Source organism: Protopterus annectens, chromosome 9.part0, assembly GCF_019279795.1.
Source record: "Protopterus annectens isolate FY-2018-M chromosome 9.part0, PAN1.0, whole genome shotgun sequence".
Classification (NCBI taxonomy): Eukaryota; Metazoa; Chordata; order Ceratodontiformes; family Protopteridae; genus Protopterus; species Protopterus annectens.
Window position 1 is genome coordinate 419714150 of NC_056743.1, and position 9341 is coordinate 419723490.

Consider the following 9341-nt stretch of genomic DNA (forward strand, 5'->3'; position numbering starts at 1 on the left):
CTGTGCATGATATGGAAGAGCTCATACCCTGCACTCAGGACAAGGCTGATGTGGACAGTGAGAGAAGTTTCACTATCCCAGATGCTGAAGACCTCTGCCCTTGCAGTCGGGACAAGGCCAACATGGGCAATGACACAAACACCACTTTGCATGATATGGAAAGTATCCACAAAACAGTAGCAGGTAGAGACCACCACGATGGAATAAAAGATATAAACTATTTTTATTATATAAAACACGCGCTTTCACGTGTATACAACATGCTTCTTCAGGTTTCAACACTAATACTTAACAAAAACTCTTATATACACTTAATCAGTTAATTCATTGATTGATGTAGAGATCGAACAGGCTGTTAAACCAATTAAAGCAACATAGTAGAATGAAATAATGACTCATGTTATCTAACCTAAGGCAAAACCAGCCTAAGGTAATTCACCCAAGCCATTAAAATATTTATAAAAATACTCTCATGAATTGTTAAGTGACTAGAGTCAAAAATAAAAAACAATAAATTAATATATCTATTAATAACAAAATATATAAAAAATATAATGATACAGAAGAATATAAAACATCAAAATACATATAATACTAAAAACATATAACCACAACCCATTTTGGGCAACAGTAAAAATTACTATAATCAATTACGTGCTATCAGGACAGGTTTTATACTAATATATTGGTTGAGTCCAGACTCAACATGTGCCCTCATTCTTAAAATCCAACTTAACTCAACCATCTCCAAGTGATTCATCTTATCACCTCCTTGTTTATTTATACCTACAACCTGTAGAACTCGAAACTTAAAGCTATGATTAGGACATACAGCCACATGTTTGGCTAGAGCATTACTTAAATTCATTTTCCTTATATCATAAATATGATTGTATATCCGATCTTTCAATCTTCTTGAGATTATACCTACATAAAAGGCCATACATTCTATGCAGGTAGCTAAATATATTAGGTTTATGCTCTCACAAGTAGCATGAAAACTAGGTGTAAAAATATAGTCAAGATGTGGATTAATAAACTGCTGTTCACTAGCTATATATTTGCACATATTGCATCTATTACATGGAAAAGTTCCATGTCTTAAAGCTCGCCTGTCTACACTGTTAGTTAACAAATTAGTTTTCTCAATACATAAAAGTCTTTTCAGATTCTTGCTATTCCTATACCTAAAACTAGGTGTTCCCCCTACTAACCTGGAACACTGATGATCTACAAGTAATATGTTCCAATTTTTTCTAATAATACTAGTGATATACTTAATATCTCTGGTATATCTGATCGTGAAAGCTATCTTAGTTTGATTATATTTCTTGGTTTTGATTATATTTATGTTTGATGTTGTATTTAGTCCTAATACATCTAGGAGTTATAGAACCTTCTACAACATCATCCATAGAATTCAATACAGAATGTTTCGCATCCTGTATTAAAGAAGCAGTGTAGCCTCTTTCCTAAAATAACTTACCCATAAGGTCTATTTGTAAATTCCTATCCACGTCACTTCTGCACAGTCTCATAACCCTAAGTTGACTTTTAACAATGTCTGAAAACACAAAACGTGGGTGCATACTATTATAGTGTAGCAATGAATTTTTCTAGCACTGTTTTCTGTACAGAGTGGTTGAAATCAAACCTTCTGTATCTATAGAGATTGTAATATCTAAAAAATCTAACTTAACAAGGGATGCCTCCATTGTAAACCTTAAAAAGATTGTAGTAGACTCTAAATAAGTAACAAGATTTTTCAATGGATCCAAACTTCCATCCCACACAATTAATATATCGTCCACAAAATTATATGTAAAGCTCATACCCTGCACTCAGCACAAAACGGACATGGGCACTGAGAGAAGCCCCTTTGTCCTACATACTGAAGACATCATCGTCTCCAGTCAGGACAAGGCTGGAATGTCCTTCAGGCCTTAATACAGGTTAATTCAAGCTTATGAACTTAATATTAAGATACTTTGACTTATTTTTATACAACTTCATGTATTTTTATATGAATTTCTAGCATGAAAAGGACATAATAAGACAGAAGAGGTAGCTTTAGTTGTAAATATTGATATTATTTAGGCATTTTTAGAATATAGCAAATGACTTGAAACCACACACACACACACACACACACACACACACACACACACACACACATATATATATATATGTGTGTGTGTGTGTGTGTGTGTGTGTGTGTGTGTGTGTGTGTGTGTGTGTGTGTGTGTGTGTGTGTGTGTATGAAAAACATAAAACAGACTATTCTACTAGTAATTTATGTATTTGAGACAAAGGTTATTGAATATCTAGTCTGAGGGTTAGAATTCATGCATCTGCATATAAGAAAATGGGCCATATTCATTAACGTCTACACTAAGTATACATGATCTGTATTCAATAACATCCCTACCACATTTTTTGTGATTTCTAGTCACTCTGAAAGATTGCACTAAGTGCACATGTAGTCCACACTTTGTGTTAATCTTTATGAATCCCCCTCGACATTTAAGGCTGTATGAAAATCAGTAAGAAAAAAAACTAAAATTAGGAGGAAGAAGGTGTGAGTTATGCTTGTGTTGTCTGTTTAGTCAGAATGGTGTACACCCAACCTAATCCAAGGGGGTTCTCACTCTGGTTCCCAAGCTCTACAACTCTCATAGTTACCTTCCTATGAGCCTATCTAAGCTCTCAACAATTTCTATAGCTTCTCTCTAAGCTCTCAACAAGTCCTACATCTACCCTCACACAGCCCAACCTTGTAAATATTGTAAATAGCATTCTACTGTTGATGTGTGTATGTAAAGCGTATTTACATTTTCTTAAAAGGTTTGTATGTAAACTGTTTCCACACCTAACACATATCTGTTTTCCTCAAATGAAAATATATGATCCCTACCTTCAAGCTTAATGAATTTGTTAAGTATGCATAATATTGAATGCATTTATGAGTAACTATTCTACATATTATCTTTAATATTAACTATCAGTTGTATCAAAATTGTATAATGCATTTTGGAGCTTTTCTGCCCGGGCCTCCACTGAAAATGGGTCTATTCAGCCCAGTGGACTTTCCCGGTAATCAAACTGCAAATAAATAAATAAATAAACTTAGTGTAAGAATTAGTGAATCTCAGGGAATATAGAAAGAGTCAGATCACTGTCTCACAAAAAAAAGAAATAATGTAAAAGACATTTACTTGATATATTAACCTTCATAGGCTTATACTACTTGGAGATGACCTGTTGCACTCCAAATCTCTGTTTCATGGTGGCTTTGATCAGAAAGTAAAACAAAGTACTATATTGTCCAGAAAATAGAAACATGTTTTATTTGCGTTTTCTATTAATAAATCACTACAGAGAGCAATCAATGGCCTGGGAGAATTAACCAAACATGTATCTGGCAGTTTAATGTGCCAGTTAAGATTTGATTCTCCTAGCCATTTGCCTGCTGTATGTCTCAAACAAATCAGTTATGCAGACAGTGGTCCTGGGTTGTCTCTAAACAGTGATAGCTTTGCCATGTACAATTACTAAAATATACCTGAACAGAGAGGTAAGGTGGCCTGTAGGACTTTAATATTGTTTATGGAACATTGCTTACCTCCATCTATGAATGTAACATTTATAGACCTGAGACATGATAAGTAGCTGCTCACCTGGAAAGTATCATATGTACAGTAGTTCTACACTTCGTGTTTCTATATATGCTAGTACTTCAGATCCTTGATAAGCCAGCATGAAGAGATTCAAATGTTGCTCAAAGGAGCAAATGCCCATGTGTCCTACTATTAAACAGAATGTTCATGATCTGTCAAAGCTTCAAAATCCCACTAATCAAATAGAGTTCATTCCTAAATGGCTTTAGAATAAAATTTTGGCACTTCAGCTGAGCAATGGCTCTTTTTTTGGGGTACAGTATGTCATATAGTTATACGTTTTATACTACTTTTCCTAAAATCTGATGCACAAAAGATCATCTGTACGTCACTATACCTGAAAACAAGGAAAAACAACAAATTTTTGTGTGTGCAAGCAACAGACGTGTAGGGTCCCAACTTTTGAATATAGGATAGAGTGCTAATTATAGGTGAAAAAAGAAAAATGAAATTGTGTACAGTTTTGCTGCATTGTAGGGGAAATAGTGTAAACTTTTCCAGAATAATGATACAGTTTTCCAGAATATGTATCATCGCACCTGAGATAGCTCAGAAAATGGTTCTGTTTTAGCTATTTGAATGTTTATACCCTTGAATTATTTTAAGATAGTCTAAACAACTATAAATCCAGCTGATTAATATCAATCAAGACATATTATTTATAGAGTTTTGCTAGATATGTAGACGTCTAGGATATACTTTGCTTGTTTACTACCATGGGCAACTGTAAAGAACATATTGCTTTTCATTACCAAATGCAGGACCAGAGTTCATAAGTTAAAATACAGTGAAAACAGTGATATATTGGCTAAATGTTGGAAAGTCAGGCAGATGTTCTATAACCTGGAAGGTGCCAAGCTGTGAATCCACTTAATCAATGGCATGAGTTTAGCATTTACAAATGATAATAATTTACTACACTTTAGACATACAAATTGACAGATTATTCTGTCTTGTATTCCAGTATGTCTGTTATTCAACAATTTTAATTACAGATTAAAAAAAAAAAACTTCCACAGTGCTTTGAAATGCTATGGTATACATATAAACAGGAATAGCAAGAAGTGCTCCTGCTAAAAACACACTGCTGCCACAGACATTAGATTGTGACTTCAGAAAAGTATTAAATACCTAGAATGGACTGATTATTGAAAAACAAAGTCCTGAGTTCAGTTCAGGCAAGCCAATCTACCTCTAAAGAAAAAAGAAAGAAATGCGAATAGGAAACTGATAAAATATGTGAAACGCTATATTTGATACATTTAACATCCACTTGTTAGTAGAGTTAATACCACATAAAAGGTGGCCATAGGTAGATTGGCAGCCCCCATCAGCATGCCTAGCTGAGAAGGCAAAGGTATCATATGGCTGCCCATAGGATACCTTCGACCTTGAAAGTGTCATTTTAATGTAAACATTACAAAAATAAAAGCTCTCCTTTCTTACCTGCGTGCTGCTGTCTGTCACACGAGCTTTGTTTCAGTATAAATACAACCCTGTGAGAATAAATAATAATGTATGTTTCTCTTACAAAAAGTTCAGAAGTCTGCCTTATTCACGTGTTAAAAAGTTTTAATAAGTACGCCCACATGGTTGGAGCCGGTAACTTCAAGGCAGGAGGCTGGGCTAGTAAAAAAATTAATGCAAATTTACTAGTCAGAAAGGAATGGAACAGAATAAGTGATTAGGAAGATATAAGGGCTTCAGGCCAGGGAGGGACTAGAGGTGGAAATGACAGCATAAATTTATGAAAGCACATTTGTGTGACTATGTATGTATTTCTGTTTATGAAAAAGTGATGCTTGAAAAAGGGCAGACTGCCAGAAGGTGTCTTTAGTAGGTCTTGGAAACATTAACCCCCTTTTATAATACTCAGGTACTTTGAAGAAGAAAATATTTAGTACCCCAAACTAGAAAAATCTTGTTTGAATGACCACTGGCAAAAGACCTTTCCCTTGGTATGTGCTGGAATTCAGTTACATAATAGCTTGTTTTGCACATATTGTACTGTGTATTGCAGTACATAGCTATTTGTTTACTGCAGGTGACAGAGAGGTGTGTCCCACAGCAATTTACGTGAGTTCTGTTCAATATCAGGATATAAAAGTTGTAAGAGGAAGGACACATTCCTGCACGTACCAGCAAAAGTCAACGCACACATATACACAACACACGTTTGTATACACAGACAGACACAGACACACGTGGGAGACCATCCCACTGAATAAGACCTATATTACCTTCTTCACAACACACGTGTGTATACACAGACAGACACAGACACACACGTGGGAGACCATTCCACTGAATAAGACCTATATTACCTTCTTAATGTGCCCTTTTTCCAGTTTGATATACAAACTGTTTGGTTTAATACCATCAGGGTCAAATTTGAATTTGCTTGCTCTAAGTGCTTTTCCTTTACTTATCATTTCTCTTGGAGAAGTTTATTTTCTTTTTTTTTTTATGTTTTACTATTTCTCTCTATAGCCTACAAGCTTACAAAAAATTGCTTCATGTCGATTTCGTACAGTCTTCTGTTTTTTTTTATTTTATTGACCGAACAACCTCTTCAGTAATCTACTCCATACATTTAACACTTTGGGTCTGTGAAAGAAAAGATGTGTACTGCAATTCTCCTGACTAGTCATCTGGCTTCAGAATGGATCTTCTTCTTCTCAAATCTTTTATTAAAGTTGTTACTGTCTTATACTCAGTTTCCATTAAGCTCTGTCTCTGCCTTTTTTTCCAAGAGTAAACATAATAGGTCCCTTTAGCCTTTCCTTCTATTGTTTCTGAAACAGATTTTCTGTCATTTTCATTAATGTACTAAAGCCACCTTACCATGTTTATGATTTTATAGAGATGGGTTCTACAATAAGAATACAACAAAGCTGTAAAGTATAAAAATTATATAATCCTTGCAACTGCATATTTAAGCATATAACCAAAAATAAAATGTGGAAAAATGTGAATAAGGGTGTACAAGATAGAGAATTGTTGTACTGTACAGCTGTAGTTAACTGTAAAGTGCAAATGAAAGAAACAGTGACACAATTACACACACACACACACACACACACACACATAGATGCCCTCTTACAGTTAGCCAGGCTACATCAAAATTATTTTGTTACTTACAGAGTTACATATCTCAGGTGAAATCTTTTTGTCCAAATTTTGACTTTTGGGTGATAGGGCAATGAAAACTGCAAAAGATAAACTGCTTCATGCCAGCAATTGTCCCTGTTACTTGCAAATAGAATACATCACTCAATATCTGAATTTTATCAATGGGCAGAATCCAACACTCTCCTTACCAACCACAAAAAATATTTATTTATTAATAATTTTAGCTATCTGTCTTTAACGACAAACTACTAGACTCCCTAGTATTAGCATTAATCCAAAAACTAGGGTTGAGGTACATCAGAAATGGTAGCCCATGTGTTTTAAAAGTAAAAAGTAAATGTAGCCAGTTTTAATTCATAAGATTTCGTTGGTTCAAATCTCAGTGAAAAATCAACAGTCAAATGCTTTGATGTCAATTTAAATAGGTTTTTGTTGTGCATGAAGGCATTTGTCAATGAACTTCATCAAATCTTGTTCAAAATGTGGTACTTCCTTATTATAGCAGCCTTAAAACAGAAATGGAACGAACATCAAAAGACTAATGCATGCCTTCTCTGGGAGGGAGCTTCCATCATTATATATACCCTTACATTTGGGTAGTGAAAATTTGGTGATCCAGGTTACTCAGTCAGTATTTAATTCAGATATGACCAGTGACATACACAGCTGGCTGTGAGCGGCATTGTTGCCCTGTCCCTCGGTTACTCTGCTTAGGAATGGCTACAGTTACTCAGTTCTAGGCAGAGCTGCACATTTAGGGATGTTGCTACAAAACATGTCATTAACTTTTGACTACAATTAAAATATGAAAATGTCACTCTAACTCCCATTATGTTGCCTTTCTTTACACCTCACAAACAAGATTAAGATATATGAGCGGTAAAACTCACAGCCTGATCATAAACATTCAGACTTCCAGATACCATGGGTGAGTGTCACCAAGGAAAGGCTTAACTTTTGAAAAATAAAACAAAGAAGACTTACTGGAATTGTAAACAGAAGTTTAAAGTTACCCAGTTTATCAGAAGTCAGTTCATTTGTAAATGTGACGGACCATAAACATACATAATCCCTGAACTGGATCGCCCAAGGCCACTATCACTGGGGCTGTTACAATAAGAAAGTACCCAGAATTCTAAATGAGGGATACTGCCTGCTACAGATAAGAACATATCCTGGAGGAGAACAAGTATATTCAGAAGAAATACTGAAGAAGATCTCATTATCCTCTTTTAAAACAGTAATCGCTGAATCCACTTTCTTTAGATTAGGCCCAGAACTATGGATTCAACTATTTTTAGGGACAATGGGTACATTTAATAACTTTTCAAAGACAAACATCATTTCAGCTACACTATTTCTCAAACATTATGTACTCACATTGTAAATAATGTAAATAAACCTCTTTAATTCATTCACCTGCATTGATACTTATATCTAGTAATCTTTGTATGTCTAACTAGGACTGCTGCATTCTTGCTGTTATAAATTCCTAGAAGATAACAGGCAGAAATTACAGATAGCAAACTTACAGAGAAGGGGATTACATCAGTATTTCCTGAGCAAAGATAAGATAGAACAAAGACTAGTCTCAAACATTTATACACTCTAGTTCCTCAGCTGTGTACACAGAAGCCATTGCATCATTTCCTTTTGCAGAAAACATTACATCAGCTTATTTTAATAGTTTGTTTTCCAACAGCAAAAGTTACTAAACTAATTCTTCCACGTGTAAAAGACATGGGCTTAATTACATCAGCCCAGAAAAATATAAATTACCAATATGCATGATCTCTTAACTGCCTGCATTTTAATGCCTGCTTTCTTTTCACAGTTCTAGTCAAGTACTTTGAAGCAGAATGTAATTACATTTTGTATTCTGCTACCACACAATATACAAGAGATTATATCTTACCTCTCAAACAGTAGATTATTGCCTTCCCTTCCCTTCATCTCTGTTTACATTTATAAGAGAAAGAGTCACTCAAGGTTGCACATATATTTCAGCTGAAATCTGTTACTGGTAGGAAGTAAGAAAGAAAAGAAGCATACCTAGTATCATTGTATCAGTTAACTTTAGCCTGGTACCAACACTGACAATAAAGTGTTTTTTTTGCCATACTTGAAGAATGGTAAGGAAGAAAACCGAAGTATGTAAATATGCACCTACATTTCACATAAATCCACATAAGTCCGGTATCAACTGAATGTGCCAAAACAAAACAAAGAATATAAGGATAAGAATCAAATGAGAATGCCAGAAATGTGGAAAATACATAAATATGGTTGGAAGCACAGAAAACTCCGGGAACTGGATCTGAATCAGGAATGGTTAAGGAGAAGTGAAATTAAACCAAAAGATGAAAGGTTAATATTCATGGCCAAGGAGAATGAACTATATACATGTTGGTTTACAAAGTCCATTGAACATGTGGGAGAAACAAATACAGGCTCTAGGCATAATAATGTGGCAAGATGTTGCACTGGGGATTGTACAAACATTATAATACTGACGTAGCTGAGAAGCATTAG

At 34.8% G+C, this 9341-nt stretch overlaps 1 protein-coding gene across 3 annotated transcripts in view; it reads right to left on the reverse strand.

The window, feature by feature from the left end:
- RHOBTB2 (Rho related BTB domain containing 2) overlaps positions 1–5240 on the reverse strand; it is a 323120-nt gene extending 317880 nt beyond the window's left edge. Inside the window, exon 1 of one of the 3 annotated variants that reach the window (XM_044082960.1) lies at positions 5124–5239. The gene's annotated coding sequence lies outside the window, so the exon portion shown is untranslated. Of the gene's footprint in view, positions 1–5123 lie in introns of all 3 variants that reach the window. The other 2 variants (XM_044082959.1, XM_044082964.1) reach the window with 2 other exon arrangements.
- Positions 5241–9341: the final 4101 nt, after the last annotated feature.